We start from the raw sequence: 26,832 nt of genomic DNA on the forward strand, positions 1-26,832 counted from the left end.
ATTAACTTTTTAGGCCTCAGTTTCTTCAGTAACTCCATAGACTATTAGAGATGGGAGTTTAAGTATCATCCAGTCTACCCTGCCTTTCCCTTCATTATTCTGATGAGGAAACTGGGGAGCAGAGAGGTTAGAAGACTTTCTCAAAGTCACACATCAAAGTCTAGGATCCCTTCTTGCTAAAATTCTATGATTTTTAAGGACTTTTCCAGTGCTAATATTCCACCTTATTATTCCTTCCCATCAGCCTATGAAACAAAGATGGCAATCCTTAAGACACAGGAGACTGAAGGACTTGGTAAATGCAGGCTTTACCTGTGCTCTGGGGTTGTTGGGTAAAATTATAGAGTACAAAGGAGACCTGTCTTCACAGACAGCCTCTTTCTGGAATGGTCTTACTAATTTGCTTCTCCCTTTCCCCCTCCTCCTGCCACAGTGGACTATTCTTGGGTCCTGCCAATAAGGGTCAAGAACAGAGGGTGAACCTCATCCAGAGAAGAAAAGCAAGGCTTCAGGAACCATATGTTACTTTGTGTTGGCCCACTAAAAGAGTGTCTGAGACTCTTAGTCCAGTTATCCCTTCACCTTTTCCAACCCCGCCTTGGATGGCACCACCATCTTATCAGCTTGGAGTAATTTCTAAGTGTCCTACTGTTGCCCCAAGAATTTTAGATTTTTTACATGACAGATTCCAAGAAGACATTTGGTGGCTGGTTTTTTAAAAAAAATGAGTGAGAAATGGAGGGTTTTAAAAAAAAAAACTTAAGCCTTGCTCTGAAATTGGGGGGAGGTGATGGTATTGTTACTCAATCTAAGTGAAATCTTTCTGGTTGGGTAGTCAAGGTTCCATAGAGTTCTACGCTAGGATCTTTTTCGATCCCCCTACTCCTTGCTACTGTTGGTAACATTGGGAGTTTGAGCATTAGGATTGGGGGTGGGGGGAGGAAGGGAATTAAGGGAGGATATGGAAAATGGAGAGCCAGAATCTCTCCAGTGGAACCACCTAAGGCAGCTTGGCAAGGCTCCAATTTAGAAGGCAAGTAGTAGGGTTCCTTTATAGACTCATTATGCGCAATGAGAAGATAAGGAGGAGCAGCTATGACAAAGCCCCAAAACATGTGCTCTGCGTCCAAACTGGGTGCTATCTGTTAGAAACAGTGCCAGGTCTTCCTGCAACACTTTCAGCACCCAATCCCATCATGAAAGCAAACTCACCCTTTCTTCTGTTCCCTGGATCAACTGACCTCCAAACTCTTTCTAGGGGTCTACCAAGCCCCCAGTTGATTCCCTTCTGAAAGTGATGTCTACAGCATGCTGGGAAACATGCTTTTGATGTTAATGTGGGGGCTTTCTGACAGCAGTGTCTAATGCTCTTCTGATTCCCTTGCTTCATAGGGACTCTCTCAACCCTCATTATTTCATATTGATGTCTTGATCATCCGCTAGGCATGGGGTGGGGAAAGTCCCCCTAAAGAACAAAATCCCTATTCTCAAACAATCTGAATTTAAAAATTAAAGTGGTGGATGCTTTCTTCAGTTTCCCAATCAAGGTTGAGAACTGTGGCTATCTGGATTTTGTGGGTCTTTGACACTCCATAGCTGGAAAGGAAGGAGGGGTAGGGGGGATTAACAGCTTCCATTGCTGACTTCTTGAGTGTTCTCAAGGTGGTATCCGAAGAAGGAGCCAAGTGTTCAAGAAACAAAGTCCTTTCCAATGGGGGTCGAGGGGGGAGCTCGAGAAACGTTTTCACAGCTGCTGAGGGGAAAAGGCTGGATTCCTTCCAGGCAACTGGGTGTTGCTGTGGATTTGGGAGACAAGATAGAGACTTCAATTGGATCCCATAACTTCATAACATGAGAACCTGAGGCAAATTGGATGAAAACCTGATTCCTGCACCCACCCACCCCTTGCCATACATATTTGTGAAAACTAAACCAAACCCACAGTCTTACTGGAAACATAGAGGTTGTCCCCTGGCTCTGGCTCTGTCTTTGTTTCTGTCTATCTGTCCATCTCTCTTTTTTGCTCTCTCTTTAAGACTATACACACAGTGTAAAGTACTTCTTTAGGCTCTAATTAAGATTCGCTGAAGGCTAGGGACATGAACTGTGACATAGGGTCCAATCTTGCTATTTAGTCACTTGAGCCTGGTCACCCACCTACCAAGTCTCAGCTAAAATCCCACCCTTCTACCAAAAATCTTTCCTGGTTCCCCTTAATATTAACGCCTTACTTCTGTTGATTATGCCACCAAATAAGATGGATATTCTGGTACTCTATATCTTCAGCGGTGATCAGGATGGTTAAAATGGCATCATGTTTTATTTTCTTCCCTAATCCCAATGAATTCCCTGGCACCACTCATCAGAAAACAGTGAGCTCATCTTGGAAGGAGATTACCCCTTGAAAGGACCTGAAAACATTTTACATAACACTTGGCTTCACAGTCCAAAGGGAAGATAGAGAATGGGTGTTACCAGTCCCATTTTACAGATGAAGAAACCAAGGCCTGGAAATATTAAGAGAGTGATGTAAAATTTCTCTTCCAAATAGTTGGCTCAGCCACATCAATAACCCAGTCTCCAGACTTCCACGTTTAGTGTCTTCTCTACAAAACAACAATAACAACAAACAACAACAAAAACCAACCCTCCCCCCCCACCCCACCCCAAACTGAGAGAAATAAGATTGGTCTTGGAAATCAATTCAGGATCTTCTAGGAGTAGGAGGGAGAAGTTAAGGAGAGGAATGAATATTTCTACTAAGATTGTTCCCCATCCCTCACCCCCTGACATGCTTCGCCGGGCAGAGCCTAGCAGGTAGTCAGTCACTTTCCACAGGAAGAGTCCAATGACATTTTCACATGACCCACGCGGGGAAAACAACCAAACACTAATGAATATATCACTGGCGATGAAAGTGATCAAAGCTGTTGCCCTAGTTGCATAACTCGTTTGTGGAAAGTGTTTCATAAACATTTCACAAGAAGGAGAATTTCAAAGCGTGAACATCTCCCAACCTGCCTTCAATTACTGCCCAGTTTTTTTTTTCCCCTTCCCTCTCCCCCTTCTCTACTTCTCCCTACCAGTGAAGAACAGTTTCTGTTTTGTAAGTGATCTATAAAGGTTTGGCAAAGGTGCTGCTCACGAAAACATCCTGCAGACATATTGCAAGTGGTGGAATCCAGCTTCAAGGAGGTAGATAACTCATCATAGGTGAGCAAAGCCCCAAATGCCCGCAGTGACCGGCGCTTGTGCCCTAGTTCAGGGCACTCTCTCTCTGCTTCTTGCTCCACCCCACAGGCCCATTGTCCCGATCTCTTTAGATATCTGTGCAAACCTTGGCAAGTATAGGATATGGAGAAGCCCCCTTTTCAGTCCCTTCAGCTTGTATTGAAACCACCCTGAGCAGGAGAGACTCCTCTAATCATACAGATTTCTGATTTGTTGGAGTGGGAAGGGCAATGAATTGAGAACCAGGAACATTGGCATCTGGTCCTGTTTCTGCCACTAATCAACTACATGACCTTGGGAAGGTCACTTAACTAACCTCCCCTATAAAATGAAAGGACTAGATTCTATGATGTCTGAAGTTCTTTCCAGATCTAGAACTTTATGACCTTTAGTAATGCATGGTCTAGTGGCAATAATAGGGTAGCTAGGTGGTACAGTGGGTAGAGTGCTGAGCCTGGAGTCAAATCTGGCCTCAAACACTTATTAGCTGTGTGACCCTGAGCAAGTCACTTAACCCTGTTTGCCTCAGTTTCCTTATTTGTAAAGTGAGCTGGAGAAGAAAATGGGAAACCACTCCAGTATCTTTGCCAAGAAAACTCCAACTGGGGTCATGAAGAGTCGGACACAATTGAACACATAGTGGCAATAATTCTGTACCTGGAATCAGAGGACCTGGGTTCAAGAAGACTTGCTACTTTTACTGGCCACGTGACAGCTCTTCTCCACAAACTCTACAACTCAACTACACTGGCCTCCTCAAAGCTCTTCAAAAATGACAGGATACCCCGTTTCCTGTCTCTGTCCCTTTCTACTGGCTCTCCTCCATGCCTATGTGGTTCAATGCTTTGCTTCCTCTCCTGTAATTCCCTCTTGGTTCCCTTGTGTCCTTTAAGACACAGATCAAATCCTGCTTTCTACAAGAGGTCTTTCCGCTGCTTGATATGGTGCCTGGCACACAGTAGGTATTAATAAGTGTTTATTGATTGCTGGATTGATTTTCTGGCTCCTGCCCCCCGCCCCTGCCCAAATCTTTCAGATTATCTTTTGTCTTCTTTGTTTATATCTTATATGTATTAGTTTTTACATATCGTGGTCCCCCCTACATGCTTTTAGAATGTCCCCTCCTTGAGGGCAGGGACTGTTTTTGCTTTTCTTTGTATCCTCAGTGATGACTGTACCCAGATTTAGTATAGTGACAAAGCTTAAGTGACAACTTCTCTGAGATTTGGTTTACCCATCTGTAAAATGAAAGGATTGGATAATATCTCTGAAAAGCTTGATTCTGTGGAGCCTATAACTCTCATTACTTCTCCATCTTACACTTGAAGTTGACACCTCCAGGAATGAGATTCTCAAAATAAGAGACATCTTTATGTTATTTTTTCTGCTCGTAGTTATTCTGGAAATGCTACAAGCTTATTAGTCACAACATTTTAACACTTTTTCATTCTCTCCTTTGCACAAAGGGAGATTTGCGACAGCTGGCACAAGCATGAAAAATACCGCCATCTTATGTCTATGAGACTATACTACCTCCTAGAAAAAAAATACAGAAATCCACTAAATTGCATTCAGAGACCATAGGAGACCTCAACAATGGCCTATAGAAATGTTTCTTTCTTGCCTAAACCCAAGGTACAAAATCATAACCTGCATTGTTTTTTTTTAACTATTTCTGCATTTCAGGACTTCCATAATCCCCATGTCTGATTTTCCAGGAGTTGTAGGCAAGTGGTTCCATTATTCTAAGATGGGGATTCTTCTTGTTGATTCTTGTCCTCAGGGAAAGGAGGGAGACCCCTGGGTTCATTCCACAGTTTACTTGCCTGGAATAAGTGATATAAGAGAAATAAAGGAGTACAATGGAAAGAGGAACTGGATTTCTACCCTTATTCTGTTATTTACATGCTTGTGTGACCTTGGGCTAGTCCTTTTTCCCTTTGATATCATTTTTCTGATCTGGAAAGTGTAGAAATGTAGAAAATTTGCAAGACTACTTTCAGCTCTGAATCCTATGAACTGTTGGGTTACAGCTGCTTTTCCTGCAGAAAGAAATGACTTCCACCTTCTCTAGGGGCAGTACAGTGGACTGTATAATGATTATGGTAGCCATCAACCTCTGAAGACCATCCCCAAGACTTTTCTTGGATATACTTTGGTCAGAAATCTTCACCATTGCATCATGTCCATTGTCATGTTCCTATACTGCCTCTCACTGCAGAATCTTGACTTTCTTCTCTGAGTTGGGAATGATTAAGAGAAACATGGGAAAGGAAGAAAGGGAGAAAGAGACAAAAAAAGACAGGGAGACAGAGACAAAGACCAAAGGACAGAGAGACAGAGGGAGACAGAGGCAGAGAGACATAGAGACAGAAAGGGACAGTGAAAGATCCCTCCTTTTCTATTACCTAGCCTGGAGGGGGCCATCTCCAGTCATGGCTCCAGAGGAGAAAGTGAGGCTGGTGACCTTGCACAGCCCTCTCTTACTTAAATCCAATTCACTTGCAAATCATGGCATCACCTTCCCGATATCATGGTCCTCTTTGAGAACGAAGGACAACAGTAACAACAATAACCTAGCCTGGAAACTCTGCCCATAGTCTGCTTTTGCAATGTGCTATTCTCAACAGTCACACATGGTGATTCTAGTTTGAACTTGGTTTTGCTTTTTTTGCTCTTCTGGTCCCTAGTTTTAAGGGGGAAATATCAAAAAGAGGAGAATAAAATATGACCTTGAAAGAAATGCCTATCCTAGCATTTATCCCAGAGGGTTTTAAATGAAACTAATAAAAGGCAGAGCAAATTCACCACCTGATGCAGGAAAAAGGGGGGGGGCATAAAGGAATGGTCCCATATGTTTACAAAGCCACCACTCCCTCTTCTTACCACCCTGGCAGGCAGGTAGAGAAAGGGGAAGGAGTATGTCATTTAGAGCTGGATAGAACTTTGATGATCATCTAGTCTAGGGAGTTCTTAACCTTTGTGTTCATAGACCCCTTTTGACAGTCTAGTGAAGCCTATAGACTCCTAAGAATAATGTTTTTAAAGGCATAAAAATACAATCTGTAAGTTTACCCCCAAAAGATGATTATATTGAAATTCAGGTATCTATCTGTCTATCTGTCTGTCTGTCTGTCTACTTATCTATCTATCTATCTTTCTATCTGTCTACTTTAATTTTACAGGTCCTAGAATATGAAGCCCTGTTCTAGTCTGACCCTTTCATTTTACAGGTCAAGAAACAGAGGTCAAGAGAAAGGACGTGATGTCCCAAAGTCACTTAGATAACAGGGCCAGGATTAAAATCCATGTCTCTAACTACAATTCATCTTCCATAACCCCATGGTTGAAACCCCTGGAATGAGACCATTCCACCTAAAGAGACCCTTGGGTCTGTGTGTCACTCTGTGTAGCTTTTATCAGCATCCAGCACAGGCAGCTGCTTCAGAGGACAGTGTCACGTGGGTCTCTGAATGGACTCTTACTTTGCATTTCCCTGCTAACCCAGAGTTAGCAACAATTTGGGGTGTAGGGTTTTGTGATATTAAGACATGGCTATGCCAGGTAAATCTTTAAATATAGAAAACAAGGGAATCTTTCTCTTGTATGACATCTAGAGTTGTCACCTGCCTGAGGGATTTGAGGCCTTGGACCACTTGAAGATACTTAGGTCCCAGCAGGAGCCCCTCTCACATCTCCAGACCCATCCAGTGGTATGCTGATAAGAGTTTAACAACACACTCTCCAGGAAAAAAAAATAACACTTTTAGTTTCATCTGTGTTATTACCATTTCCTCCAACACGTTTTTAAGTCTAGATGATCAACAATAAATCAAGCCCTGATTTGTAGCATTTGTTGTTTTCTGAGGTGTAAATGCTCACAATGAAACTTTTTCTGTTTGATTTTTTGGATGATTCTAGCACACTAGTGGATATCCAGGGTTTGATCAACATATCCTTGCAAATGGCCCCATGAGGTCCAAAGAAAATAAAGGTACAATTCATACAGCTATCTTAAAAAAAAATCATGGGATCTTAGACTCAGAACTGGAAGGAAACACGTAGGTCATCATATTCAACCCCTTCATTTTATATGTGAAGAAACTGAGGGTTAGTAGAGGCTAATTGACTTTCCAGAAAGTTTAAAGGAAGGAACTAGGTATCACAGTAGATGAACCTGGAATCAGGAAGATCTGAGTTCAAATGTTAACTCAGATACTTAGTAGCAAATCACAACCTCTGATTTCCTCTGTTTCCCTATCTATTAAATAAGGATGATAATGGCACCACCCTTCCAGGGTTTTTGTGAGGATCAAATGAGACATTGCCAGGATCCCACTCATAGTAAGAGGCAGAACTCAGACTCAAACCCTGGTTCTCTAACTCCAAATCCAGTGCTTTTCCACCTTACCAGAGTTGGGGACTTAGAGGTAGATATCACCAGAGTGACTCAATAAAGGAGAAGTAGATCAAAGGTCTCTTTCCCTAAAACTAACTCCTACACAGTCTGGCCACAATGTTTAGGGTTCTCCCATTAGATATTTATTTAAAACGTTTTCATTTTAAAGAATCTTTTATTAAAATGAAAATAATGCTAGTAGGGATTAAGTCAACTGAATTCAGTAAGTATTTTAAGCACCTGCTATGTATAAGGATCTGTGCTAAGAGCCTTAGAAAAACAACAGTCCATCTCCTCAAGGATTTTTACTGGGTGTTGGGGGGTGTATAATAGGGATGGGGTGGGGAGCAATATGAAGACATAAGTAAAATCAAGGTAATTGAAGCAGGAAGAAACGAATAACCAGAGAAATCCAGAAAGGCCTTGAGCTGAATCTTGGAGGGAGTTAGGACTGCTAGAGGCAGCCAAAGAAGTAACCACATTAGCACACAGAGGGCTGGCCTTGTGGTTAGAAAGACCCAGGTCTGAGTCCTGCTTCTGATGCCTTAATGGCTGGCTGTCCACAGCCAAGTCCCTTAACCTGCCAGTGCCCCAAGCCACTCTCCAAGGCTAAAGTTAAATGATGCATTGCCAATCTGCCTGAAGGGAGTTTCCATGCTCATGAAATCACAGGCCCAGACAGAAAAAAAAAAGGAAGCCAGTATCCAATATTATCACTTTGTAGAGAGGCAACCTGGGTAGTACCTCACGCTGATGATTCACGTTGAGCTTGAAGTCCACTAAAACCCCCAGATCTTTTTTTAGATAAACTCCTGTCTAACTCTGCCTCCTCCATCTTGTTCATGTGAAGTTGGTTGTTTGAATCCAAGTCTAAGACTTTACGCTCATCCCCAATGAATTTCATCTTATTACACTCATCATATTGCTTTAATTTGTAAAGGTCCTTTGGAATCCTGACTGTCAGTTAGTATGTTAGCTGTCCCTCTCAGCTTGGTGATATTGGCACATTAAAAGAGCACTCTGTTCATTTATCCAAGTCACCGGTCAAAATGTGAAGAAGCACAGAGCAAGCTCAGGTTGCTGGGGACCTCCACTGGTGTCTTCCCGAAAAGGTGAACTTGAATCATTAATGATTACTCTTTGACTCCAGCTATTCAAACTCTTCCAAGTCCACCTAACTGTATTTCCATCTAGTCGGTATCGCTCTATTTTCCCTTTGAGACTATTGTAAGATACATTATCCAATGCTTTGTTAAAATCTAATAAATCTTATGTACTTTATTGCCTTGATCTACCATTTTAGCAGCCTGTCAAAAAAAAGGGGTTATGCTTTAGTCTGGTATGGCTTGTCCTGGTAGAAAAAGAAACTGCTTTCTTTGCTAAATGTTCACTAACTTTCTCTTCAATAAGGAAGGAAGAAGCATTTATTAAGTACTTACTATATGCCAAGTATTATGCTAATAAGCTATTTACAAATAGTATTTCATTTGATCCTCACAACAACTCTGGGAGGCTCTGGGTGGTGATTGAGCTGAGCCTCATTGGTCGGGAGCTAGGACTTCCAAAAAGCAGAAGTGAGGAGGGAGAGCATTATTGTTTGTCCTTCCTTCTTGAAGAGGACCATGTTTTCTAATGCTCAGGGACAGTTAATTCTAGCAAGTAGCTCCTGGAACTGGTTATTGTGTCTCTGTTTTGTTTCTCTCTTACTAAAAAACCGGGTGAATTTGAGTCAGATTGAGCGTCCAACCTTTGTGCCTCAGTTTCCTTATCTGTAAAAAGGAAGGAATAATCTCTACCCCATTTCTAGCCCTCAAGGATGCTCTGAGGACAAATGGGAAGATGCCTGTAAAACTTGTTAAAGATGGTGCTTATTTAAGTATAGTTATTATCAGCATTATTTTTACGGCCATGATACCAGCCAGACATTTTGAAGATCTACAGTGTGTTGATTGATCGACTGACACACAATCCTATAAGGTAAGTGCTAATTCAGATGATGTCAGACAGTCAGTCAACAAGCATTTATTGAGTAGCTATTATGTGCCAAGGAATGGGGACACAAAGAAAGGCAAAAACAGTCCCTGACATTAAGAAGCCCACATTCTAATGCAGGAGACAATATGTAAATAAGTAGGTATATATAAGATTTAAAGAGAACAGATTATGATACTTCAAAAGTTCTGTCATATAACAAGAAGATTCCTATCTAGCAATAGAAACTTGTAGGAGACTTAGCCATATTGTTACTCTGTGTCAAGACGAGGTGAATCCAAACCATAAAAATAAAATTAATTCATCAGGATGCCAGAGGAACCTGCAGAGGTCACCTTAACTATAATTGTTTTCAATTTGAGTCATTAAAATTGGCCAAGAAAGGCTGGCCCAGAAGCAACATTAAAACAACCTTCCTTTTTAGCTGGCAGGGCTACCATCAGCTCTTCGAAGGTCTTCCAAGGACCCCTCTGATCTGAGCCCTGCTAGGTCTGTGTGCCCTGCTCATTTGCTAACCTCAAGACATTGGAAAATGGCACCAAACAGCTTTTCCTCACACAACACTTTCTCTTCCCCTTTCTTTCCTACTCTATTGAATTCTCTGACCAGGCGCCATTCCCTCATTCTCACAGACCAAACAGCTGGGATGCTTCAGCAAACAGTTGCCAGGGCCAGGGCCAGTGGCTATAATGAATTGGAAAATATTTACCAATGGCTGGCTGGATTGAGTCCTTTCCACACCTCTCTTTGCATAGAGCCAACCTGATCCCCTCCTGGTAAATAAACGCTACGTTTTTGTGGCACCCCCCTGGATGGGTGTGGGCGTGGTCATAGGCCCGAGCAAAGGAGAAGTTCCATAGCAGACAATGGAAAGCAGAGGCAACATCAGTTTGGGACACTTGGGCAAGGTGGCCTAAGGCTGTATGTTGGGAATAGGGAATGTAGGTCCACCGTTTCAAATTGGACTCCTTTCTCTTATATTGTTTCAGTTCTTCGTGCCTTTCAAATAACCCATATCTCTATGATGCTTTGAGGTTGACAGAGCACATTCCTCACAAACCACTAAAGTAGCGCAAAGGTTATTATTGCCATTTTCCAAGGGAATAAAGTAAGTCTAAGTGGAAAGATTTAGAGACTCAGGATTTGTCGTGAGGAGGGACCTAAGAGCCCACCTAGTTTTTACAACTCATTTTACAGATAATAAGCTTGGGACTGGAAGAATGGTGCTATCCTCAACAGAAATAGGGGAGTTAGGAGGAAGACTGGATTTAGGGGGAAAGATGGCAGCAACAACATTTACATAGCATTTTAAAGTTTGCAAAGCACTTTACAATTCAGCAAACATTTAAAAGTGCCTCTTATTTACTGAGAGACAACAGTGGCATAGTAGATAAAGAACTGACCTCAGAGCCAGGAAGACCTGGTTTCGAGTTCCTCCTCTGATACAAATTGGCTATCGCTTAATATTTTTGTGCTTTTTGCTGTTATTCAGTTGTATCTGACTCTTCCTGAACCTGTTTGGGGTTTTCTTGATCCTTACAACAATCCTGTAAGATTATAATCCTATTATTATCCCCATTTAACAGATAAAAAAAACCGAGGCTGAGATTAAGTGATTTACCAAAGATCCCAGCCACCATTAACGTCTCAAGCTTGATTCAAACTCCTGGTCTTCCTAACTAGTTCTGCTCTCCAACCATTGCACCAATTAGCTGCCTCAGATCGAGAAACAGGCTCAGAATTGTTAAGTGGCTTCCAAAAAGTTGAACAGAGACAGACAAGGCAGGATGCAAACCCCAAACATCTGATTCCAAATCCAAGGTTCTGTCCTTTAGTCCTCTGATTCTTGACTTTGCCATGCTGGGAATGAAATCCAGATCTTCAGTATTCTGAATCTGGCACCTTTTCTATTAATATCTTTCCAAAGGGGGAGATTCTTCTCACCCCCTTAAATGGAGGTCATTGAGATAGAAGGAAAAAGCAGCTAGGAGATATTTGGTATTCCTAAGAGTATAAGGCCATGGAACAGGGGTGGAGGGATGGGTTGGGGAGAAAAGGGGAATTCCCCCAGAGCAATTAGGTATTTTTCCTCATAGCCTGTCGAGGAAACTACACTTTGGAAAAGAAGAAACAGTGGTACTAAACCTTAATACCTCCCAGGGACCAAGCCTTGCCAATGTGATTGGCCTCTTTGACAGAGCTCATCCAACTTGGTCAACCTCCATTCTCTCAGTAGTTCCATTCCGTCTGGGAGCCAGGAAAGACAGGCCCGAGTATACGTTTCGGATAGGATTAAGTAAATCTTCTTTTTCACCTTTGTATCTCCAGCACCTAGAGCAATGTCTTGCACATAATAGGGATATAGGGACCGAACTCCTGGGTGAGAAAGTTTCCTCTACTAGTGCAGGTCAGTGCTTTCCCTGAAACTTAGGTCTTAAAGAGTCACTGACCAGAGCAGCTAGGTGGTGCAGTGGATAGAGCACTGGACCTGGACCTGTTCATGAGTTCAAATCTGGTCTTAGACACTTCCTAGCTGGGTGACCCTGGGGAAGTCACTTAACCCTGTTTGCCTTAGTTTCCTCATCTGTAAAATGAACTGGAGAAGGACATGGCAAACCACTCCAGTATCTTTGCCAAGAAAACCCCAAACAGAATCAGGAAGAGTCAATCACAACTGGATAACGAAAAGGTTAAGTGATAGCCAGTATGTATCAGAGGAGGAGCTTGAAACCAGGTCTTCCTGGCTCTGAGGTCAGTTCTTTATCTACCATGCCGCTGTTGTCTCTCAGTAAATAAGAGGCACTTTTAAATGTTTGCTGAATTTGTTTGCTGCTACAATGATTCACATTCACATAGGACTTTTAAATTTACAAAGCACTTTCCCATTGGTAGCTGTATTATGAAGCACGTAGGTGGTACAGTGGTGGGACTGGTATAAGAAAGACCTGAGTTCAAATCCAGCCTCAGACATGTACTACTTATATGACCTTGGGCAAGTCACTTAATCTCTGCTTCAGGTTTGTCATTAATGAAATGGGGATAATAATAGCACCTACGTCCCAGGGTTGTAGCGAGGATAAAATAAGATTTGCAAAGTACTTTGCAAGTTTGAAGGCATTAAATACTAGCAATATTATTATTGTTATTGTGATTATGATTTCCATTTTACACACCATTAAGAAGTTATAGACTTATCCAGGATCACAGAGACAGAAAGTGTCACCTCCATATTTTATCAAATTTTCATATCAAATTTTATCAAAAGGCCTTTGATCCTGGATGAGGTGATAAATGATGGGCATGAGAGAATTAGGACATCTTAAACCTAAATCTTGGTTCTTTTGGATCAAATTTTCCCTTTCATGAACTTTACAGCAAAAGTATCTAACACATGGCCTATTTATTACTCCAGAGCGGAGCCTGAATCAGACTAAAATGTAGTTGGGAAATATTTAACAAAATAAATAAAAATACAATAAAACAGAGATAGCATTATATTTTAAAAATAAGCCAAGATATGGCCAGCAGGGATCTTTATTTTTGGTTGAATGATCTCTTTTTTTTTATTTGGGTCTGATGTCATTGCTCTATGACAAAGTAGTAGGTCGGGAGTGCTCAGAGTATCAGGTCATACTGGGTACAGGATCTACCTCTACTTCCTCTCTACCCTGGGAAAAACACAAAGAAGTGAATGTTCCCCCATGGCCACAGGGCATTTTCCTGACTCTTGGGGAGTGCCTTCTCTTGCCACATTGCCTAGGAATCCCAACTCAAGGCACTGCTGGTCCTACTGAGGGTGGTGGTGGTGGTGGCGGCGCCAAATGCTCATTCAGATGGTTGGTTCTGATTTGAAAATGGGACTTAGCCCAGACTTCATAGAACCTTAGCTTCCTCTCAGGTCCACTTGACAGGTCCTACATTAGGAGGTCTTCACTTGTGTTTTGTTCCAAACCATTTTAATCACCTATGTTAGAAATGCTTTTCTGGCATGAGGGCTCAAATCCTCAGAAATGAGTCCTTCAAAGTGCCTCTCCCCACCACCTTGACCAGGCATCCCCCTTTGGAGGGCATCACCATCAGTTAATAATGTCTATGCTCTCCAGAAATCACTCACCTTCCTGGGCAACTAGTTGAGTAGTTGTTTCCAAGGCTGGACTCCTCAGTTACCATGTTTGGACAAGAAATCATATCCAAAACTCCAATGACTGAAGCTGTATACTATGCCTGAATCCCACACCAGAAGGCTTGAGCTACTGTATTGAATAGACCCTGTTAGGGGTTTATGCTTTCTTTCAAAAGGTCAAATTAATTTTTTTAAGTGGGAATATAGGTGTACATTCCCACCCACCCCTGCCCCCATTTAGGGAATTCTGATGCGAAAATTCAATTTATTAAACAGATAACTTAAGAATACAAATTCATTCATTATTTTATATTAGGATTCACTGCAGAATTCCTTTAATTATCAAGTTCCCTTGGTGCATTGAAAATATGCTCTCATAGAAATTTAGTTTCCACACGACTTTTCAGGAATACCTATTATATAAAGTGAATTATGCTTTCAATTGTCTAGAAATACACCATTTCAGTAAATTCCTCTGTTGTTCTATTAATAGGCTATTAGGAATGGATATTTGGGCACAAGCTGGCAAGGGCGAGCATCATTTCAGGGAAGTTCATAGCACACCAAGCTAGAAGAGGCATCAGATCTGAGTCATCCACTCTAGTCCCCTCATTTTACAGATGAGGGAATTGAGGTCCAGAGAGATGGGGCAACTTGTCCAAGGTCACATGGGTAGTGAATAGAAAAGCTGGGATCTCATCTCAGGGCCTGGGACTCCCAACTTGGCACTCCTTCTGCTCTAGCATGCAGGCCCAGGACTGCACCCCCACTTAGCAGGAGACAGCTCAGTGGTAGGACTAAAGAATCTGAGCATAGCCCGTTTCTTCAATCTGGTAGTAAGGAACAAAGAGCAAACTGGACACAGGCCAATGTGAACTGGCAACTGGCATGCTGGAGAGGACACCAGGGACAGTGAGGAAAAGCAAAGCAGGATATGAATGAAAGTCCCCCAGGGTAGGGATCAGAAGCAAACTGGGTATTGACAGCTCCTTGGAGGTGAAAGGAGTATGACTGTAGGGTTCTAGCACTGGTGGCAGAGACCAGAGGCTGAAATCAGAACCAAGGGGCTATTGGCATAATAAGAAGAGGGAGACTGTAGAACAATATGAAATGAGATGGGAACTAATATCAAGAGAGGGAGAATGTTTGTGGAATTTTAATCAACAGGCAGCATAGACTCCTGATTGGAATACAGATGGGAAAGGGACAATTTATAATAGCTGGCATCAATAGAGCTCGTTGAGATTTTCAAAGCATTTTATATATTATTTCATTAGATGTTCATATCAATAGGGAAGGGGGGCCCAGTAGATATAGCAGGCAAGTTTTAAAGGTAGAATCCAAGGCCCTTGTGGGGCCAGGAGAGGGAGAGAAATCTGAACGAAAAATTGCAATGGTGAATGAAGCCTGTGATGCTGGGGAGGAGTTAATCTGTTCGATGTTGAAATTGCTTCCATAGACATTTCTGATGGAGAACAGAGGGAGCTCTGTGTACCCTCTCTGCCTTCCCCTTCCACTTCCCTCTCTCCACCCTTTACTATTCACACATACACACCCAAACATCTAGACTCCTTATCTCAGGCATCTGCCCCAGGGAGACTGGGTTGATGCTTGCCCCAAGGGCCAGGGGCACCCAAACCCTCCTTAACCCTACTCAAACCATTCCGTGTTTATTAAGTGCCTACCAAGTGTCAGACAGACATTATACTGTGCTAGGCTCTGGGGGTACTAAAATGAAAGTCCATGCCCTAAAGAGTTTATATTCTTTAAGGGGAGAAAACATATTCATGAATAAGTCTGTACAACCTCTGCACAAAATAAATGCAAAAGTGGGAGAAAGGTGGAAACTAGCAACTGAGATCATAATCTTTATGTAGGGCACTTGGGTCTAGTTTTCTTCCTGACACACTTTCCTGAACCTGTCCCCAATCTAAAGATGCTCTACCAGCCCCAGATGAATGAGGGGAATCACCCCTTGGAAAACCTCCCATTTGGGGTTGAATCAAATTGTCATTCAGAAATACAATCATCAAGGAATTTAAGTGCATTCCCACCCTGAAAGGATTGGGGGAGGGCTCAAGCCTTCAGTCTCATGAGTGTCCATCTACCAAAGGGATCTGCAGGTGACTCTGGGGAAAACCAGATTTTTTTTTCATTTCAGAAAGATGGGGGAAGGGCTCCATTTGCTTTCCTCTTTCAAGTTAAGTCTACATGATCTCCCCACCCTCACACCTGGTCCTAGAGGAAAATTCTATCTTTAGCCTAGGCTTGGAAACTCCCATTGCCTGGGGAACACGGCGGGGGGGGGGGGGGGGGGGGGGGGGGGGGGGGGTAGGGGGAAGGAAGCAGAAGTGTTGCTGGAACCAGGCTGGGTTTGGCCAGTAGTCTTGGGATCAGGGGAGTGGTTGGAATCCATAGGGGTTGTCTGTTGCACCAGGGATATATCTCATGAACAGCCAGGTTATCTCTCTCTTTCTCTCTGTATGGGTATATCTGTCTCTTTTTTGTTCCTCCTGCTTGCCCCTCCATTGCTCAGCTCTGGGAAGGCCCCTGTCCCTCCTCCTGACACTGTAGCTACTGCCTTAGCCACAAACAGGAAGCCACAGAGGTAGCACCTGAGCCTCAGGCCAAGGGGTTGGACCCAACTGGCAGAAGAAGGGCCCAGACTCCCACCTCTTCACATGCAATCACACTTATCAACAATTGCTTTCCCATGAAAGTAATGGTGGAGTTTAGGGAAGGAACATAGGTGTGCTAAAAAGACATCAGAGAAAGAGAAACTCTTATTATGACTCCTCAGTTTTTTGACGCCAACAGCTCAATTGAACAGAACAGGGTGGGATAATAGAATTGAGGGCTGAGAGATCATTTAGCCCAGACACCTAATTTTACAGAGGGGGAAATAATTTATCCCAGATCATAGAGACTGTAAGTAACCAAGGTTTTTGGACTACAAATCTAGGGCACTTTCCATTCCCCTAAAGTAACACTTAAGGGAATAATGTATAATAGAGTGGTAATTTGTATTGTAAGCGATCTTGGTGGAAGAGTGGGAAATTGGGGTATCATCTAATCCAACTTGTAACTAAACAGGAATCGATTTTGTGCCATCACTGATGGTGTCTTCCTCAAGACCTACACTTGAAGAATACAAATAGAAACAGGGGAGAGCTACCAACAAGCTACTTTATCAAGCTAGACAAAATATTGAATGTATTTGGAGAAAAAAATTCTAGAATATCAAAGGAAATACTCTTTAAAATTAGGAATAAGGTGAGAATAGTACATCTAGACCTCAAACTATAAAACATATATGTATGCATATTATATATATATATATTTACACACATATGTATGAGTAATCATTGAAACTCTGTAGTACTTGGTCAAAAATATTAAAATGGCTCAATGAAGCAGACTAGACAAGGAAGAATCAGAAATAATTGGATTTAATAACACAATATATAATACACCTGAAAAGATAAGTTAGGTAAGAATTCCCTATTTGATAAAAATTCAAGAAAAATTGGAAAGCAGTCTGGTGGAAAGTAATTTTAGACTAGAGATTCAAAAGTCTTTTTTTTGGGTCATAGATCCTTTGGGCAGCCTGGTGAAGACTAAGGGCCCCTCCTCAGAATAGGGTTTTTGAATGCATAAAGTAATATTGTATATTTGAAATAATGTATATTTGTTGCATATTCGAAAGGAATAGCAAGTTGTGCATAGCAGATTTGCAGTCCATGGATGATCATCTTTTTTATTGTATTATGTTATGGAAATGCTTGTTTTATTCTATAAATTAAAAATAAAATAAACTAGATACTGAATTTAAAGATGGATAGATTTTTAAAAATAAAGTAAAATACATAGAATTACAAAGAAAAGCAATTCTATTGAAGTACAGTTATTTAAAAAAAAAAGTTCTCATATCCTAAGTAAAAAAAAAAAACCAAACCACTGGTTAGACCAACATTTTGTACCATATACCACAACAAACACAAAATGGATATTAATTAATAAAAGTCATATCATAAAAACATTAGAATAGAGGCAGGTCAGGTATGTTTCACAGTTATGATGAAGTGAATTCTTAACCCCACAAGGAACAGAGGCAATTACAAAAGATAAAATATTTTGATTATATGGAACTGGGATAAGAAGAGAAGTGGTTGAGTGGGAAAAATCTTTATCTCAAATATCTCTGATAAAGGTTGAAGACATAAATAGGCAACATAAAGAAATATACAAGACCAAAAGCAGTTCCCCACGAGTTAAGTGGTTAAAGGATATGAAGAAAGAGCCCTTAAAAGAAGAGTTGCAAATTATGATCAACCATATGAAAGACTTCCCTGAATCAAGGAAAAGAAGAGAAATGTAAATGTAAATCCAAACAACTCAGAGGTTTTACCTCACACCCAACAAATTGGCAAAGATGATAAAAGGTGGCAATAGTCAATATTGGACAACTTGTGGAAAGACAGACAGTGTTTATGGAGCTCTGAAAGGTCCAGCCATTTGGGAAAGCAATTTGGAACTATGGGAAAAGGGATAGGGCAGTGACTAAAATATCTCTTTGTACCCTTTGATGTAGAGATTCCACTGCTAGGTATATACCCCAAGGAAGTCAGTGATGAAAAAGAAGGGCTCCTTATACACCCAAATATTTATGGTGGTGCCTTTTTGCATTAGCAAAAACTGAAAGCAAAAGTAGTTTTCCATTGACTGGGAAATGACTACACCAGCTGTAGTCCATAATGTAATGGAATATTACTATGCTGTTAAAAAATGAATACAGAGAAACATGGGAGAACATATGAACTGATATCAAGTGATGTAGTAAGCAGAAGGCAAACAATAAACATGATTACAACAATGTAAATGAAAAGAAAAACATCAACAAAATATTTGAAATGGAATGCTGTAAAATTATAATGACTAATCTTGGCCAAAAGAAGTCATATGAGAAGTCATCTCATTCCCTTCTTTCCAGAAGTACAGATTATGAGTCTGGAACATGGAGAGAATTTCATATCTTTTTTTTTTGATGTGTGAGTTTTTCCAAAGAAATTTCTCTCTCTCTCTCTCTCTCTCTCTCTCTCTCTCTCTCTCTCTCTCTCTCTCTCTCCCCCTCTTCCTTGTGATAAACTAAGGGTGGCTGTCTGGGAGAGGGTTGGGAGAGTACTATATTGGGAAATTAAATGGTGTAAAAATAAAACATATCAATATAAACTATTTTAAAAAGAAATAGTGGGGGTGGGCAGCTAGCTGTCAAAGTGGATAGATCACCAGCCCTAGAGCCAGGAGGACCTGAGTTCAAATTTGACTTCAGACACTTACTAGATGTGTGACCCTGAGCAAGTCACTCAGCCCAATTGTCTCCCCTACCCCCTACCCCCTCACCCCCACCTGAAAAAAAAAACTAGTAAAGATAGAGTCTTGTTCTCATTTTACCGGAAGAACATTCAGTTAAAATAAATAGGGGACCTCAGGGAAAGGAGCCATTACTGTCTACCAACCCCTTTTTCTCCCTCAAATGAAGTCTTTTAAAATTTCCTTCAAAAGCTACCACCTCCAGGAAGCTTCCCTGACAAACCCCATCCAGCTCAGGTCTCTCAAATCATTCTTTAACTCCTCAATATATGTAGTTAATACCAATTATGGTAACAGTCTTGTACTCATTTGTCTATTTCTTAAACTGTGTTCTTTTGCTTGCTTTATGTATTTTGTGCCTTTCTCCCTTACTAGGTTCTGAACAGGGATTATATTTTGTGTTGTTTCTTGATGTAGTGGGAAGAGGCCTGAATTTAGAGTCAGGAGGGATGTGGATTAAAATTCTACCTTCCAAATTTGCTTCCTGTGTGATCACAGGTAACTCACTTAAACTTTGTGAGCCTCAGTTTTCACATCTGTAAAGGAGAGATAATAATACCTATAGTACTTGTATGTTACAGGGTTGTTACGTGGATCAAATTAGATAATGCATATAAAATGTCTTGCAAACCCCCAAGCCCTTCATAAGTGTGAGCTACACTACACAAGGGTGATTGTTTTTCATGATGTCTGGGGAAGGACTGAGTTCATGGGATTTGGAGCAAGAGAGAACTCAGAGATCATCTCATCCAACTCCCTAATTTTGTATATTCAGAAAATGGAATTCCAGAGGGCTTCTGACTTCTCTAAGGCCACACAGGTAGTAAATAGAAGGACCAGGATTTGAACCTAGATTATCAGAATTTAGCTTCAGTGCTCTTTCCATTGCATCGCACTGTTGTTGGTGATTGAGTCTTCCTACTTTCAAGAACAGGAGAGAAGTACAGCTGGAATCAAGCTGTTCCCAATTAGAGGGCAGATGGAAAGCACCTTGAAGGAGCACAAACCTCTTGGAATCTTTAATTTCCATTTTCTGATGTCTTCATTTTTTTTTCCCACAGGAAAAATTTCCCTCTTTCTCACTCACTTCTCATCCCTTTTCATTCTGACTTAACTCTGCCTCCCCCCTCAGCCCTAATTGGAATTGCTCTCTTCTCAGCTATTATATCATCAACCCTTTCTTGGTTTTTCCAAGATATAAGACTTCTCCTCTGCAGGCTTAGCTTCTTCACCCCAACAGTGATCCTCCGTCCCATTACACACAGGAGAATCTTAGCTTTTCTCTACCTGGGTTGTTCTTGGGGGTGAAGGAGAGTGTTTCCTGAGACTGTGAACAGGATCATGGGATCATAGATGCTTAGAGGTAGAAGGGACCTTAGAGATAGATCATCTAGTCCAAGCCCCTCATTTTACAAACTGAGGTCCATAGGCAATGAATGATTTGCCCAGAGTCAACAAGAATCAGATAGCAGAGCTTAGATTTTAATCTAGACTCCAAATCTAGTGCTTTTTCCACTCCACTGTATTAGAATCTGGCATGGTGACTGATGCTATGCAAGTTTTGGTTTGCCTTCCTGACCTGAGCTCTCTACCATCTAAATAGCTTGATGACTTTCAATTTTCCAGGGGACTAGTCAAATCCTTACCATATACTTATAGACATTCCTCACCACTGAAGGTAATTTCCTCATTGTAGATCTACTGGGGCTGAGACTACTTTCCTGTGGTGTGATTTCTATGATTTTCTGAGACTTCCCCTTCCACACTATAGTCTGAGGCCTCTATGGAAAATAGAAGACTTCTTGACAATTGTTCAACCCTATCCAAGAAAGCCACATATGCAAATCTACTTCATTTGAAAGCTAAGTCAAAATGACAGAAACAGAGTAGCGTTGGACTAGTGCCAACTGGTATAACTGCACTAGGTGTAAGCCCAGGTTGAGGCTCAAAGAGAAACAGAGAGCCTTTAAGGATTCTTGAGTTTCTGTGCCCCAGAGATAGATTGTTTTGTCCTCATAGATTTCCTAGCTTTGGCCAATCAAGAGGACACACGATTTGCCAATTAATCAATCAATAAACATTTATGAAGGGCTCAGTGCCAGGCACTGTGCTAAGCACTAAGAACCAAAGGAAAACTGAGGTGTTAGGATCCTTAGAAGTCCTGTGGAGTATGAATCATAAAATCTAAACACTTTGTAAAACTGTTATTATTATGATTATAGAATCATAAAATGCCAGAATTGGCAGTGACATTAGAGATCTAGCCCACCCCCCTCCCCTACTTGACAGATGAAGAGAATGACTCACTATAGGTCACAGATTTCTTGTGTAACAGAGCTAGGGCTAGGCACCAAGTGCTCCTTGCTCTCAGTCTGGTATTATTTCCACATTAATATACTTTGTCTCACGAGGACCCCACAGCACTTATCATCTGTGATTCTCTACTCACCCTCCCAGTTACCTCACAAGGTCCAGAGAATCTTAATGGAATCATGGATTTAGAGATGGAAAAAATCTAAGGGGTCCTCTAGTCCAAATCTTTCATTTTATAGTTGAAGAAACTGAGGCCCTTCCCATTTTCTAGTGAGGAAACTGAGGCCAAGGAGATTAAGTGACTTGCCCAAAGTCACCTAGGTAGTAAGTGGCACAGCTGGGGTTCAAACCCAGAACGCTTGATTCCAAGTCTAGTAGTCTTTCCAATGCTTCTCAAGTAGTCAGTACAAAATGAAACTGGTATGGAGAGAATTGGATGGGTCTAATAAAATCTAAGTTCCCAGCCTTTGAAGACCTCTTGTCTTGTCCCTGTTCGTAATCCCTCTTTGCACCAGAGAAAACTTCAGATCTCAGGAAAGAAATTCCTGTTGCTTGTCACCCCCCTGCACTGTCAACATGGCAGAGGTCCTTTTGAAAAACAGCTGAGACTCTTCAACCTCGGGGAGCAGGAGGAATTCCCACCCATCCTATAAAGACCAATTCACATGTCACCTCCTCATGAAGCCCTCTGTTGAGTGGCTCACTTAGTAATGACCTCTATCCTCAAACCTTGCCTAACACTCTAGTGCATGCCTGAGTAATAGCTACAATTCATATGACACTTTAAGGCTTGCAAAGCGCTTTACAAGTATCTCATTTTATCCTAACAATGACCCTAGGAAGTAGGAATTATTATTATCACCCCCATTTTATAGATGGGGAAACTAAGGCAGACAGGTGGGGGTGAGGTTAGTGACTTGTCCAGGGTCACACAGTTAGTTTCTGATGCTTGATTTGAACTAAGCTTTTCCTGGCTCCAAGCCTAGCCCTGTTATCCATTGTGATGCCTAGCTGCTTCAATTCTTTAGTAAGTCATTGATTATTTGTTATTTTGATTGTGTCCCATCCCCCTACCAGACAGCAGGAGCTGTCTCTTATTGAAACTTTGTATCTCCCCCAGTTTCTAACACAGAGCTACTTCACGCAGAGCTTAATAAATATGTGTTGAATTAAACGCAACAGGTAGCATAGCATCCTGGTTGGAAAAGAGAATGGGAAAGTAGAAATTAATAATAGCTGACATTTATATAGGGTGTCTCAAAAGTCTTAGATTTTGGCACACCTTGTATATGGTTTTAAGGTGTTCAAAGCTCTTTATGTACATTGTTTCATTTGATTTTTGAAACAAGTTTGTCAGGTAGCTACTACATAGATTGTTATCCCCATTTTACAGAAAACCAAAACTCATCGAGATTGAATGACTTGCCCATGGTCACACGGCTACAAAATCTCTGAGGCAGAATCTGAACCCAGGCCTTTCTTGACTCAAAGTTCAGTGCTCTTTCTACTATGACATGTTGCTTCTCTGGGATGAAAGTCATTGAGAAAGTTTGAGACCAAAAAACCTTTCCCAGCCCCTACCATCTCCTCACACTGGCTTTCTACAGCTTCTGCTTTTCACTGCTGAAGTAGAAAGATTCATACATAATCACAGTCCTCACTTCCTTACCATCTATTCACTCCTCCTCCCTTTCCAGGCCTATTAAAAACCCCAATGCTCAACTGAAACTGTTTCCTCTCTTGCCGATGATATTTTAACTGTTACATCCGATATTCTTTTCTCCATCTCCTTCCTTCATCATGTTGAATCATTTGACAATATCAGTCACCCCCCTCCGCTTGGATATTCTCTTCCCATTTGGCTTTCGTAACGTTGCTCTCTCTTGGCTGTCTTCCTACTTTTCTTACTGTTCCTTCTCAATATCCTTTGTTGGATCACCACCCATCTCCTACCCCCTAAGCATGGGTGTCTACCAAGACTTTGATCTCATTTACCTTGTTGGTTAAATTATCTTTTTTATGTAGATACTTTCCCCATCAATAAAGCCAACTTTAATCAATCTTCTGAGCTCTAGTTCTGCATCTCAAACTGACTCCTGCATATATCCACCTGTATGTTCCATCTGAAGCTGAGTCCCACCCTTGAGCCCACCTCTTCTCCAAACTACCCTAATTCTGTGGAAGGTATCATCGATTTTCCAATAACCCAAGATCAAAGTCTTGTAACAATCCTCAACTCTTCTCTCTATCACCCCCTATATCCAATTGGTTGCTAAATCTTGTTGATTCTCTCTCTACATCTTCTCTCACATTCACACCCTTCTTTTCTACTCACACAGCCTCTCCCCATGTTCAGATTCACCTTATTTCTCTCCTGGACTATTGTAATAATCTCCTATCTTATCTCCTTGCTTCTAGGCTCTTCTAGCTCCAATTCATCGTTCACAAAGCTGCCAAAATAATTTTCTAAAGCCTAGGTATGACCATGTCACTTTTTTCCTTAAAACTCCTCAGTGGCTCTGTACTGCACCCAGCCTAAAATACATACTCCTCAGCCTGGCATTTGAGAAGCTTGGAGGTCAGGATCCAATATAGCTATCATTTCACATTACTCCTCATGATACACCCTTATATTCTTGCAAAGTCCGACTGTGTGCTCTCAGCAGATGGTAAACTCCTCGAGGACAGGGACATTTTTGTCTTTGAATCCTTTGTTCCAGTGCCTTGCACACAGTAGGTGATTAATAAAATATTTTTGAATTGAATTACTGAAGGAATTAGAGACAGTGGCCTCTCTGAACCTAGGCATTTAATGTTTGTAAAGCATAACACTTTCTAATGATCCAGCTCTCCTAATCTAGCCATCTGTACCTCCTGCTGCTTACCAAGGGCCTCATCTATTAACTCCCAATTATACCAGCTAACTTCCAAATTGTCCTGAGCTGAGGACTGAAGCTATCACTTTGCTGTGAGGTTTTTGCTGACACCTTCACTGTCTCATAGATTGAAACACCTTACACAATCACTCCCTGTTTTTTTCCCCTCCCTATTCTCTCTTCCCTTTCCACCTAGTTAGTAATGGTGAGGTCACACTCAGCCTCCCCAACTCCCATGTCTCACCTTACAGAAAGACTGATGATTTTCAGAGGTGAAACACAGACTTTACGTTTATTGGTAGGAGAGAGGGGAGCCAGGATAAGGGAGGAGAAAGATGGAGAGAGAAAATAAGAGTGTATATGAACAAGTGAGAACATGAGTGTGAAAGTGTCAGCATGAGACAGCTCAGGTTCATATTAATATAGAACCGGAATATGTGTAATGTGTGTGTGTGTGTGTGTGTGTGTGTGTGTGTGTGGTGTGTGTATGTGTGTGTGCATGCATGTGTTTGAGGGGAGTGGTGTTGAGAGGACTATGAGAAGTGTGGTACCATGCAAAGAGTGCTGTATTTGGAGTCAGGGGACCTGGGGACTAGTGTCTGCTACTTACTATTTGTGTGACCCAGGGCAAATCAGGTCCCTTCTTTGGGCTTCAGCTTCCTCTTCTATAAATGGGGAGGGCTCCTCTAAATCTATGATCCTAGAGCACAGCTCCAACTCTGAGAGTGTACTTATATGTGACAGTCCCACTGGGAGAGGAGGATAGAATTGGAAAGAGTATGAACATCTTTGTTGTTACACAGTGAGACTGTGTGTGAAGGGACAAGCATGAGAGCGAGTGTGGCAGTGCTAGCTAAATGTGTTTTCCAAACCCTCCCTTCCCCACTTCTTTTAGGGAGGATGAGACTGGTTGACGCTTGTCAAGAGTGATGAAAAATCCAAAAACCCCTCCCATAGGAGGGAGAGAGGGAGGGAGGAATCTAGGGAGGGAAAGACCTTTCCCTCAGGGCTTCTCTAAAGGAAATAAATGTAATCTCAGCACACTCAAGACAGAGAGGAGATACCTTTTTCAAGAATCCAGAGAACTGGGGTTTTAGAACCCGTGTGGGTCAGAGAGCCAAGGGCATCCAACCAAGGCTGGTCATAGAGTGGTGGAAGATGCCATTACCAGTCTCCTGCCATCAGGGTGAAGGTTTCGAAAGGCCTCAGTCAGACCACACAGGCAGTGAAACCTGCACAGCCTGTGGAGTGAGCTGGTTTCCCAGTGCTGCTGGCAGAGCCTTGGCTTGGTGTGGGACTGGTTCAACATTCTGTCTAGGCTGAGGGCCGGGAGGACATGGGGCCAGCAGACCTCCGGGCCTCAGGGTAGAAAGCACTGTGGCCAGGGCTCCTCCCAACCTGCTCAAGGCTCCCTTCTGGAATCCCAGAGCTCGTGGGAAGTCATTGAGCTTGTTGTTCATTTCCTAGGAAGGCTAGCAGTCAAGTCATACTTCACAGACACATCTGTTTTGCATTCAAACACTTTGAGTAAGAAGATGAGTCTGTAAACTCCCCCCAACTCCCCTAATAGTATTTAATAACCTTCACTGTTGGGAATTCCTTTATCACATTTCACCTAAACCTTTCCAGCTATAGTTGAAGATTCCTTATTTAGTGTAGAGTGAATGTGGAGGACTTTTCTATGAAACTCAGCAGACTCCTCAGATCTAACATGCTCCTTTCACCTCCATCCCTGTAAGTCAGTTGATGATAGTTAGGGGGAACCCAGAGGTGTTTGCTATGGGGTGTTTGCTATGAGGTGTTTGCTCAAGGCTTGAAATTTCCCCTGTTCCTATGTCAGAAGGCCTGACACTGCAGGGGATTTCCAAGATTAGGACTATGCTGAGAGGTGTCTATAGCCTCGTCAAGCCACACTGAAGACAAATGGGAAGAGGAATTGTCTACAGGCTCTTTACCAATTGTCTGCTCGTACCCAGGCTCCCAACTAACTACCCTTCTTGCTTACCATATAATTTATATTCTTCCCTCCAACCAAGTTAACTGGCTTCTCCTTTCTCCAAGCCTTCATAGAGGCTCATAGTTCTATGGGGAAGCCTTGCTCCATCTAATATCTCTCAAGAAAACCACAGCCCCTACTTGCTCCATCTTGACCCTGCTTAGAGAAATGATTTTCCCTATTAGATAAGTATTCCCTGAGCAAGATCAACCCTACCTGCCTCAGTTGCCTTCAGACACTAAAGACCTTATATTGGCACCATTGTTGAGTTGCTCCCTCAGGGCAGCTATCCTTCTCTGGGGCTTCTCCACAAAGCCAAGTATCAAGCATTAAAGGAGGCCAATGAGGCATAACTGTATTATATTGACTGAATGTCCTACAAATTTCCTCTGTTCTAAGCATGTTGGTTTGGGGAGAGTAGGAGCATATCTTTTTTATATTTTCTATTATACATGATTTACATTTGGTCTTAAGTTGATGCTCCATCTGTCTATTTTTCTTTGAGTGAACTAAGCTCTTCCTGCAACCTAAG

The 26,832-nt window shown here is 41.9% G+C and overlaps 1 protein-coding gene across 1 annotated transcript in view; it reads right to left on the reverse strand.

Annotated features, from left to right (window-relative positions):
* POU2F3 (POU class 2 homeobox 3) overlaps window positions 1-26,832 on the reverse strand; it is an 87,424-nt gene that overhangs the window by 22,703 nt on the left and 37,889 nt on the right. The window lies entirely within an intron of this gene.

Source organism: Trichosurus vulpecula, chromosome 2 (assembly GCF_011100635.1).
Source record: "Trichosurus vulpecula isolate mTriVul1 chromosome 2, mTriVul1.pri, whole genome shotgun sequence".
Lineage (NCBI taxonomy): Eukaryota > Metazoa > Chordata > Mammalia > Diprotodontia > Phalangeridae > Trichosurus > Trichosurus vulpecula.